This window comes from Myotis myotis, unplaced genomic scaffold (assembly GCF_014108235.1).
Source record: "Myotis myotis isolate mMyoMyo1 unplaced genomic scaffold, mMyoMyo1.p scaffold_m19_p_2, whole genome shotgun sequence".
Taxonomy (NCBI): domain Eukaryota; kingdom Metazoa; phylum Chordata; class Mammalia; order Chiroptera; family Vespertilionidae; genus Myotis; species Myotis myotis.
The window spans coordinates 104,875,620-104,884,782 of NW_023416324.1; the positions used below are offsets into that span (position 1 = coordinate 104,875,620).

A 9,163-nucleotide genomic window follows, 5' to 3' on the forward strand; every position below is an offset into this window, starting at 1 on the left:
TTGGGACCACACTCAATCCACCGAGCCACCACAGCTGGACCAATATGGTGATTTTAGATATGGAATAACATTGGCGAGTAGACTAGGAGAACATAGCCAGTTTTATAAGTGTAACAAAAGATGATTTAGCATCCAATAATGTCCTTTTAAATTTTACCCAAGCCAAGGGTCTAAAAAGATGAGGGGATTCATTATGTTGCTCATACTCCTAAAGCAATATTTAATTTGGGCCAAGAAAGTGCAGACAGTCCATACAGATGGGGGAGGAGAAGAAAGAGGAATTTTAAATAATCCAATAAGGAAACTTTTAAAGTATAACATCCATCATTTTGTCTGAGGTTAAGGCTGAGATTTTTTAGAGCAGTTCAATAGGACTTTAAAATCTAAAATGTGGTATCGTTTACTACCCCAAACACATTTTAATACATTGACATAATTTAGACCTTTATCACTAGCTACAATGACTAGATAATCTGCACAAAACCCCCCAAAACTATAAATGTTCTAGCCAGAAATTCTTTAGATATTTAAAAAGAAAACCAGAAAGTCCTACTTTGTAAGAAAAAAAATCATAGAATGTCATCTGGGTTAAAGGAAAGATTTGAAAAGTGGTACCAGGAAATAGTAACAAGAAAGATATATTTAGTAACAAAACTGGTAACCAGTAGTTAGCAACTAGTTTATAGCTAAAAGATCAAGAAGATGCAGAGATTAGCTGCCACATGAACCAAAAAACAACCCTGTGAAGTCAGTACACAATAAAGAAAAAGAATCTTTCTAGACAAAGAAACATGATAGGAATGAGATCATTCTCATCAAATGGTTAGGCTGACCTGAAAATATTAATAGCTGGACAAGACTTTGATGGTTCAGAACTTCTGGGTATTGGATAGTAGATGACAGATATGGTTTTTATATTGCACTACCCAGCAATGTTTCAACATTACCTTTCCCCTAAAGTTAAAGGATAAATGATAGCTGGCATTTGAGGAGATATAAGCTACAGAATGAGGCAGTCATCCTTGAAGATGCTTCCTTCTGATATAGAGCGCTATACTCTCTAGAGGAGCAAGTGTAAACTGCAGTTATCTATTCATATTTGGAAAAGAGTAAATTAGATCAAGCCATCTTCTATACACCCCTCAGAATTTTATGCTGGATCTTTTGCTTTTAGCTGGCCAAGAGAAAAAGTGGATGATTGCGCAAAACATTTTATTGTCAGGCATAGAAGCAGGTGTACCCTGTCTACCACCTTACTGTGGCCAGAGTCCAGTCACAACACCATATTTATATTGCACTTTGGGTTGGGAAAGGTGGTATCCCCTTCTGGAAGAGGACATGGAATTTAAAAGCATCCTAGCAATTTCTGTGAATAAATTAATACATACAAACATGCACAAAAATTTCCCATTTTCATTTTTTTGGCATTTGCAGAAATGTCTATGCCCAAATATTAATTTTCAATCTTTCTGGATTGGTTTTAGATAAGCCTGTTTAATCAATAGCTTATGCTTGCATTTTTCCTTGTGATTCAATCTAAGAGTTTTCTCTTTTACAAGGTGAGTTTATTCCATTTAAATTTCTTAATCTGATAATTTAGTCTTAGTTCTGTCAAATTATTGTTTTCTTATTTTTTATTTTTTAATGTTTGATATAAGGTTTTTTTTTTACTTTGGTTTAGTTTTCAGTTTATTTTTTTAAATACTTTCAATGGTGTTCTTTTGAAATTAATATAATTTATTCTCTAATTTTTGTAAGTTTGAAATGCCTATTTGTTGGCTTTAAACTTGTGGAATAATTTGGTTTTGTATCACATTCTTCAGAGATTTTCTCTTTTCCTGAGAGGAGATATAAGTAATGTTTCACAGTTTTTTAGCATTGTGTGCAACTAAGATGAGTTTTTATATATAATTTTCTCTTTATTTTTAGAATAAGGTAAAATTTCAGGCTTTGTTGTTTTTTTACCATATGTTAGGTATTTTTGGAATAAGGAGAGCCGTGGGACTTGGCAGGAAAAGATTCATTATCAGTTATTGGCTCATGCAATTATTGAGAATGAGAAGTCCCAAAAACTGTAGTTGGCAAGCGAGAGCCATTGGTTTAATTCTAGTCCAAGTTCACAAGCCTGAGTGTTACCAGAAAAGGGGACCTAGCCCTGAGTGGGTATGCCTAGGGCCAGCTGATATGTTTGGTGCAGGAAAGATTTCACAATACTTGTCCAAGTGATTTTTAGAGGATGTTTATTAAAGCTGGGGACAGTGAAACAAGGAAGGGGCTAAGATAGAAGAAGCAACTGGAGGGGGAACAAGTAGGGGAATGAGCCTAAGCTGGGCTACTTTAGCTCATTAAGAAGTCAGAGAAAAGGGGCTTGGGGAAGGATCAGGGGCTTTGTCCAGGACCAGCTGCCCCTTCTCATTGTGCCTGGTTGCAAACCTGGAAGGAGGATCCTTTAGAGTTTAGGAGATGCCTGTGGGGGAAGTAGGGGGAAGTAGAGGTGCTGGTGTGCTCCTTCCTCTAGGCCCGTAGTTGCCAACCTTTCAGACCTCATGGACCACCAGTGGTCCGTGGACGACCAGTTGGCGACCGCAACTCTAAGCCATCTCTTGACATAAATTTATTTGTGTACATGTGTTCTAAAACAAATGTTGTGAAACTGCTAAATAGTTTTAAAGTTTTGTACTATTTTATAATATCACCAGAAATTTGTGAGTTTGTGTTGCTTCATATCCTTGACAACACTTGGTATTTCTAGTTATTTTAATCTTAGCCATATGAAAGGGTGTGAAAACTCATTTGAATTTCAGTTTACATTTTTCTGATGACTATTGATGGTGAGCATTTTTCATGTGTTTACTGACTACTTATATCTTTATATAGTATTTATATATATAATTTTATATAAAATATAATACAATACGGTGATAATAAAATACATACATATAATATATATATGTATGTAATTTGACAGACAGATATAATGTTTTCTCCCAATCTATGCCTTGCCTTTTAGTTTTCTTAATGGTAGGTCAAGGGGACAGTTTGCATATTAGCCTTTTATTATATAGGACAGAACTACCATATGATCTACTATTTCTATTTCTGAGAATATATCTGAAAGAAACAAAACACTGTGTCAAAGAGGTATGTGCACCTTCCTGTTCACAGCAGCATTATTTACAATAGCCAAGGTTTGGAAACCACCTACGTGTTGAACAACAAATGAATGAGTAAAGAATGTGAGAATATATATATATCCATAAAAATAAAATTCTGCCATTTGCAACAATCCAAATGCAACTTGAGGACATTAATTATCAAGTTAAGTAAAATAAAGTCAGATAGAGAAAGACAAATACTGTATGATATCATTTATATGTAGAATCTTAAAAAAAAAAAAACCCACGCCAAACTCATAGAAAAAGAGATCAAATTTGCGGTTCCCGGTGGTGGTAGTGGTGGTGAAGGGGAAATTAACTGGAGGTGGTTAAAAGGTACAAATTTCCAGTTATAAGATAAGTAATCCTATATAATAAAAGCTTAATATTCTAAGTGTCTGGTCATCTGATCATCCGTTCAACCAATCAAAGCATAATATGCTAATGATTTGCTAAGGCTACTCAACTGCTCACTATGGCGTGCACTGACCACCAGGGGGGGCAGACAGTCGACCAGTCAAGCAGTCACTATGACATGCACTGACCACCAGGGGACAGACACTCTGAATGGTAGGTGAGCTTGCTGCTGGTGTCCGACCAATCGGAACTGAGCAAGATGGGCTGGGCACTCCCTGGAGCCCTCCTGTGGCCCTCCCCAGCTGGCCAACCTCCCACGTCCCTCCCCGGGCTCGATCATGCACCAGTGGGGTCCCTAGGCCTGGCCTGTGCCCTCTCGCAATCCGGGACCCCTCAGGGGATGTCAGAGAGCCTGTTTCAGCCCAATCCCACAGGCCAGGCCAAGGGACCCCACTGGTGCATGAATTCGTGAACTGGGCCTCTAGTAGTGATATAACGTAGAACATGACTATAGTTGACACAATGGTATATGGTATATTTGAAAGTTGTGGAGTAAATTCTGAATTCTCAGCACAAGGGAAAAAACAACATTTTTTATTTCTTCTTTTGTTTGGTATTTATATGAGATTAAAGGACCAGTGCACGAATTTGTGCACAGGTGGGGTCCGGCCGGCCCACCCTGATGGAGGCCCATTGGACTGGGCCGGCCAGGGAGAGGGGCCACGGGTGGTTGGCCTGCTGGCCATACCTCCAATAGGGGTGTTAGGGGCTGATCAGGGGCTGGGCAGGCCGGGGGGGAGGGTGCCAATCTGGGCTCAGATCAGGCTGGTGGCTGTTGCTGTGCACATCATAGCCACCATTCGTTCTGGTTGTTCTGATTGTTCCACTGATCCAGTCACTGGGCTTTTATTTCTATATATAGATGTTGGTTGTTAACTAAAGTCAATTGTGGTCATCCTATCTAATAAAAGAGAAACATGGTAATTGGCATACGACCGCTACCCTTCCCATTGGCTAATCAGGGCAATATGCAAATTAACTGTCAGCCAAGATGGCGGCCGGCAGCCAGGCAGCAGCTTGAAACTAACATGAGGCTTGCTTGCTTCAGTGACAGAGGACTCCAACATTCCCCGCCTGCCGCTGCAGTTCTCTGAGCTGGCAGTTTGAAACATAGTTACAAAAATAGAAGCTAAACAAAACCCCAGAAACCAGCTTTCAGCTAGCCGGGATCTCAGACCTGGAGTTGATACAGAGTTTCGATTGTAGAACCTAAACAAACCAGATACCTGCTTTCAGGAGTGGAGGCTTAAGAGCTGGAGCCTCAGAGCTAAAGCTGGCTCAGAATTAAAAAAAAGAAAAAAGAAAAAAAAGGAGCAGTTTGGAGCTTCAGTCCCAGCCTGAAAACAGCCCTCAGCCCCTCACCCAGACTGGCCAGACACCCCAGTGGGGACCCCCACCCTGAAGGGTGTGTGACCAGCTGCAAACAGCCATCATCCCCTCATCCAGGCTGGCCAGGCACCCCAGTGGGGACCCCCACCCTGATCCAGGACACCCTTCAGGGCAAACCAGCCAGCCCCCACCCATGCACCAGGCCTCTATTCTATATAGTAAAAGGGTAATATGCCTCCCAGCACTGGGATCAGCGGAGTCTCGAGGTCTCCCGGCACCGGGATCAGCATGACAGGGGGAGAGCCCAAACCACCTGATTGCCCTGTGGCTCTGTGTGTGACAGGGGGCGGGGCCACAACCTCCCTATCGGCCCTGCTCTGTTCCTGACAGGGGAAGGTGCCCCAACCCCCCATCGGCCCTGCCCTGAGTGTGACAGTGGTGGCGCCCCAACCCCCTGATCGGCCCTGCTCTGTGGGTGATAGAGGGCGGTGCCCCAACCCCCTGATCTGCCCTGCTCTGTGCATGACAGTGGGGAGCTCCCCAACCCCTTGATGGGCCCTGCTCTGTGCCTGACAGGGGGGAGTTCCCCAACCCCCTGATGGGCCCTGCTCTGTGCCTGACAGGGGGGAGTTCCCCAACCCCCTGATGGGCCCTGCTCTGTGCGTGACAGGGGGTAGCTCCCCAACCCCCTGATAGGCCCTGCTCTGTGCGTGACAGGGGGCAGCGCCCCAATCCCCTGATTGGCGTAACGGGGTGGCGCTGCAACCTCCCCATCGACCCTGCCTTGAGTGTGACAGGGGGCGGTGCCCCAACCCCCCAATCGGCCCTATCCTGAGCGTGACTGAGGGTGGCATCGCAACCTCCCAATCTGCCCTGCTCTGTGCATGACAGGGGGCAGCGCCCCAATTCCCCAATCGGCCCTGCTCTGAGCCCAACCAGGGGCTGCACCTAGGGATTAGGCCTGCCTTCTGCCACCCGGGAGCAGGCCTAAGCCAGCAGGTCGTTATCTCCCGAGGGGTCTCAGACTGCAAGAGGGCACAGGCCGGGCTGAGGGACCCCCCCTTCCCCCACCGAGTGCACAAATTTTTGTGCACCGGGCCTCTAGTCATTTCATAAATATGTAAGTTAAATCATTGTGCTGTACTAATACCTTAAACTTATAAAAGTTAAATAAAAAATAAAGATACCATTACAAAACCTACATAACCATAATAATAATAATAATGGCAATGATAAAACTCATTTATTAAAATCACTCCACCCTAGACATATGTAATACTCTTTGTAATACTTTAAGCAAAAAAAAAAAAAAAAACACTCCAAAAGGAACCGAGACAGTATGTTATAACAAAATACATTGTAACACAGTTTTATACCTGTAAGAAGTACTGAGGAAAAGAAGAGCAGCAGTTACCATGGGCTCTTTCTGCATCTCTCTAGCATCTAGCATGGAAAAACAAGCAAGGATAAGTGAGTGAAAATTATAAAACAACAGCTGATAATTGAGAAGAAACTGGAAATAAAAAAAGAAATAGGAAAGTCAGAATTAGAAAATAAGTGTTTACAAAAGAATATTTGTAAATTTCAAAACATATAGCTACTTTTACATTTTACTTTGGGATGAAGTGTGATCCTATGCTGCCAGATAGAGGCAGTTTTTCTTTTCTTTTTAGAATATCTTCAAGTTTTAATCCTTTCTTTACTGTAACTAGACCAGTTTTAATTAAAAAAACTGTAGAAAGTTAGTAACTGCCACAAACAGTGGCATGTGTCCAGTTGCCAGAATCCTGCTTTGCAGGTGTTTGCCCGGTCTCTCCTCACACTCACTGAAATCGAGGCTTTTGACCATGAGTGGTTTTTCCCCATATTTCCTTGTAAATGCTTTAGCGTTCTTACAGAATTTCTTAGTATCCTTGGAGTATTCTTGAGCTAAGTCCACCCTAAAGCAGTGGTTGGGCTCGGGTCAGCCACCAGCACTAGGAGGGCCTGGGTCACTTGGTTGGTTTTGGTTGCTGGCTTTCAGTTTTCCACACTAATTACAGGTACACAAACTTGCCTCTTTTCATTGATGTTCTGGTGACAGATCTTTGTTTTATTTATTTATTTATGTATGTGTTTATTTATTTGTTTGTTTGTTTTAGTTTAAGCAAAATAGTTTATTGGCCCTCAAAACTGAGAAGTCCAGGATATTAAAAATGTCAGCAGAGTAAGTGGATGCTGCACAGACATGCTCCTGGGAACAAAAGAAAAAGCAATTAAAAAACAGGACAGCTTAAGGGAGCTGTGGGACAATGTGAAATGTAACAATATTCAAATAGCATGTGTGCCAGAATAGGCAGAAAGGGAAAAAGGCATAGAGACGGTGTTTGAAGATATAATGGCAGAAAACTTCCCTAACTTGGTAAAGGAAAAATTCACACAACTTCAGGAGGCACGGAGAATCCCAAACAAGAAGAACCCAAACAGGCCCACGGCCAGACACATCATAATTAAAATGCCAAATATTACAGACAAAGAGAGAATCTTAAAGGCAGCAAGAGAAAAGAAAACTGTTACCTACAAAGGTGTTCCCATAAGGCTGACACCTGATTTCTTATCAGAAACTCTACAGGCCAGAAGGGAATGGCATGAAGTATACAAGGTAATGGCAAGCAAGGATCTGAGACTAAGATTACTATATCCAGCAAGGCTATCATTCAAAACAGACGGTCAAATAAAGAGCTTCCCATACAAAAATAAAAAGGCTAAAGGAGTACATCACCACCAAGCCAGCATTAAAAAAATGCTATAGGGATTGCTGTAATGAGAAAAAATAGAGAGAGAAACCTAGTCATACAGCGATCTTCATTTTAAATGTGATCTCCAGCAGTTTGAACCGGTACTTGGCTGTAAAGTTGATTTTGATTTTGAAGGCCCCCTTATATATAGAGGGTTCTCAGGGACAATAAGCCCTTGCCAAGTCAGTAAATTAGCATCACCAACCTGGATGTCTCAGAAGTTTTTAATTCCACACCTGTGGATTTCCTCCAGCTCCTTCACCAGCCACATGCTGGCTTCCATCTGGGCCCCCAGCTTCTGTTCAATAGAATTTTGAAAGTGGGGCAGTTTCCTCAAGCAATGGTGCTTGAACTTATGCTCACACATCCATCTGAGGCCCCATAACCAGCTCCCCCAGCACTAACTCGTCACTTCATAAGACACATTTTACATATTTTATTAAATAATTTATTAAACTAAAAATTTACAACAAATCTTTAAAAATGAAGAACAAAAGTTTTCAATTTTGACAATTTTTTAAATTTGTTTGCTTTTATGATAGGAGCTTTTAGAGTTTTATCTCAGAAATCTTTGTAGTTTGATCTACCCCAGTTCTGTGAAGATTTTCTCCTGTTTACTTCTAAAAGTTTTATAATATTTTACCTTTTATGTTTAGATCTACAATTTATTTATCAGTATTTTTTAAAAAACTAAATCAATCTTGCATTTTGGGAATAAATTCCACTTGGTACTAATGTATGTATTATTTTTATATATTGGTGGATATGATTTACATTATTTAATAAAGAGCTTTAAATTTATGTTAATGAGGGATATTCATCTGACTTTGTTTACTGATAATATCTCTGTCGGGTTTTAGGGTATTAGGATCTTAAAACTTACCTCTAATTATTACAATATGCTAAACCTCTTCTAGCTTTAACTGTTGTTCACAAATCAAACTGCCATGGTTTCTAGTGACTACCTTTTAGTTTATATGGGGTTCTTCTGTTCTCATCAGGTCCACCTGAGGCCCCTTTACTTCATTCTGCTTTTCCCTGTAGACACTGATCAGATACAGGTCTTGTGACAGCTGATGGTTTGTCCTGACCTACTGGTATTTTGGGACTCATGAGACTACCTGTTTTCTTGTTTGTAAAGACTATTTGGTTTTTACTTTTTTATCTAATGACAATGCATGATTTTATGTGAGAATTCAAAAAACTCTCAAACCTATGCCATCAACTTGATCACTATTTTCTCAGAATCTCATACAATTATTTAAGTGATATTATATATATATATATATACACTAGAGGCCCGGTGCACAAAAATTTGTGCACTCGGGGGGGAAGGGGGGTCCCTCAGCCCGGCCTGTGCCCTCTTGCAGTCTGCCCTCTTGCAGACCCCTCGGGAGGTAACGACCTGCTGGCTTAGGCCTGCTCCCGGGTGGCAGAGGGCAGGCCCAATCCCTAGGTGCAGCCCCTGGTCGGGCTCAGAGCAGG

The 9,163-nt window shown here is 41.5% G+C and overlaps 1 pseudogene; it reads right to left on the minus strand.

Moving 5' to 3' along the window:
• Positions 1-6,559: 6,559 nt before the first annotated feature.
• LOC118677518 lies at positions 6,560-7,961 on the minus strand (annotated as a pseudogene).
• Between the last annotated feature and the right edge of the window lie 1,202 nt (positions 7,962-9,163).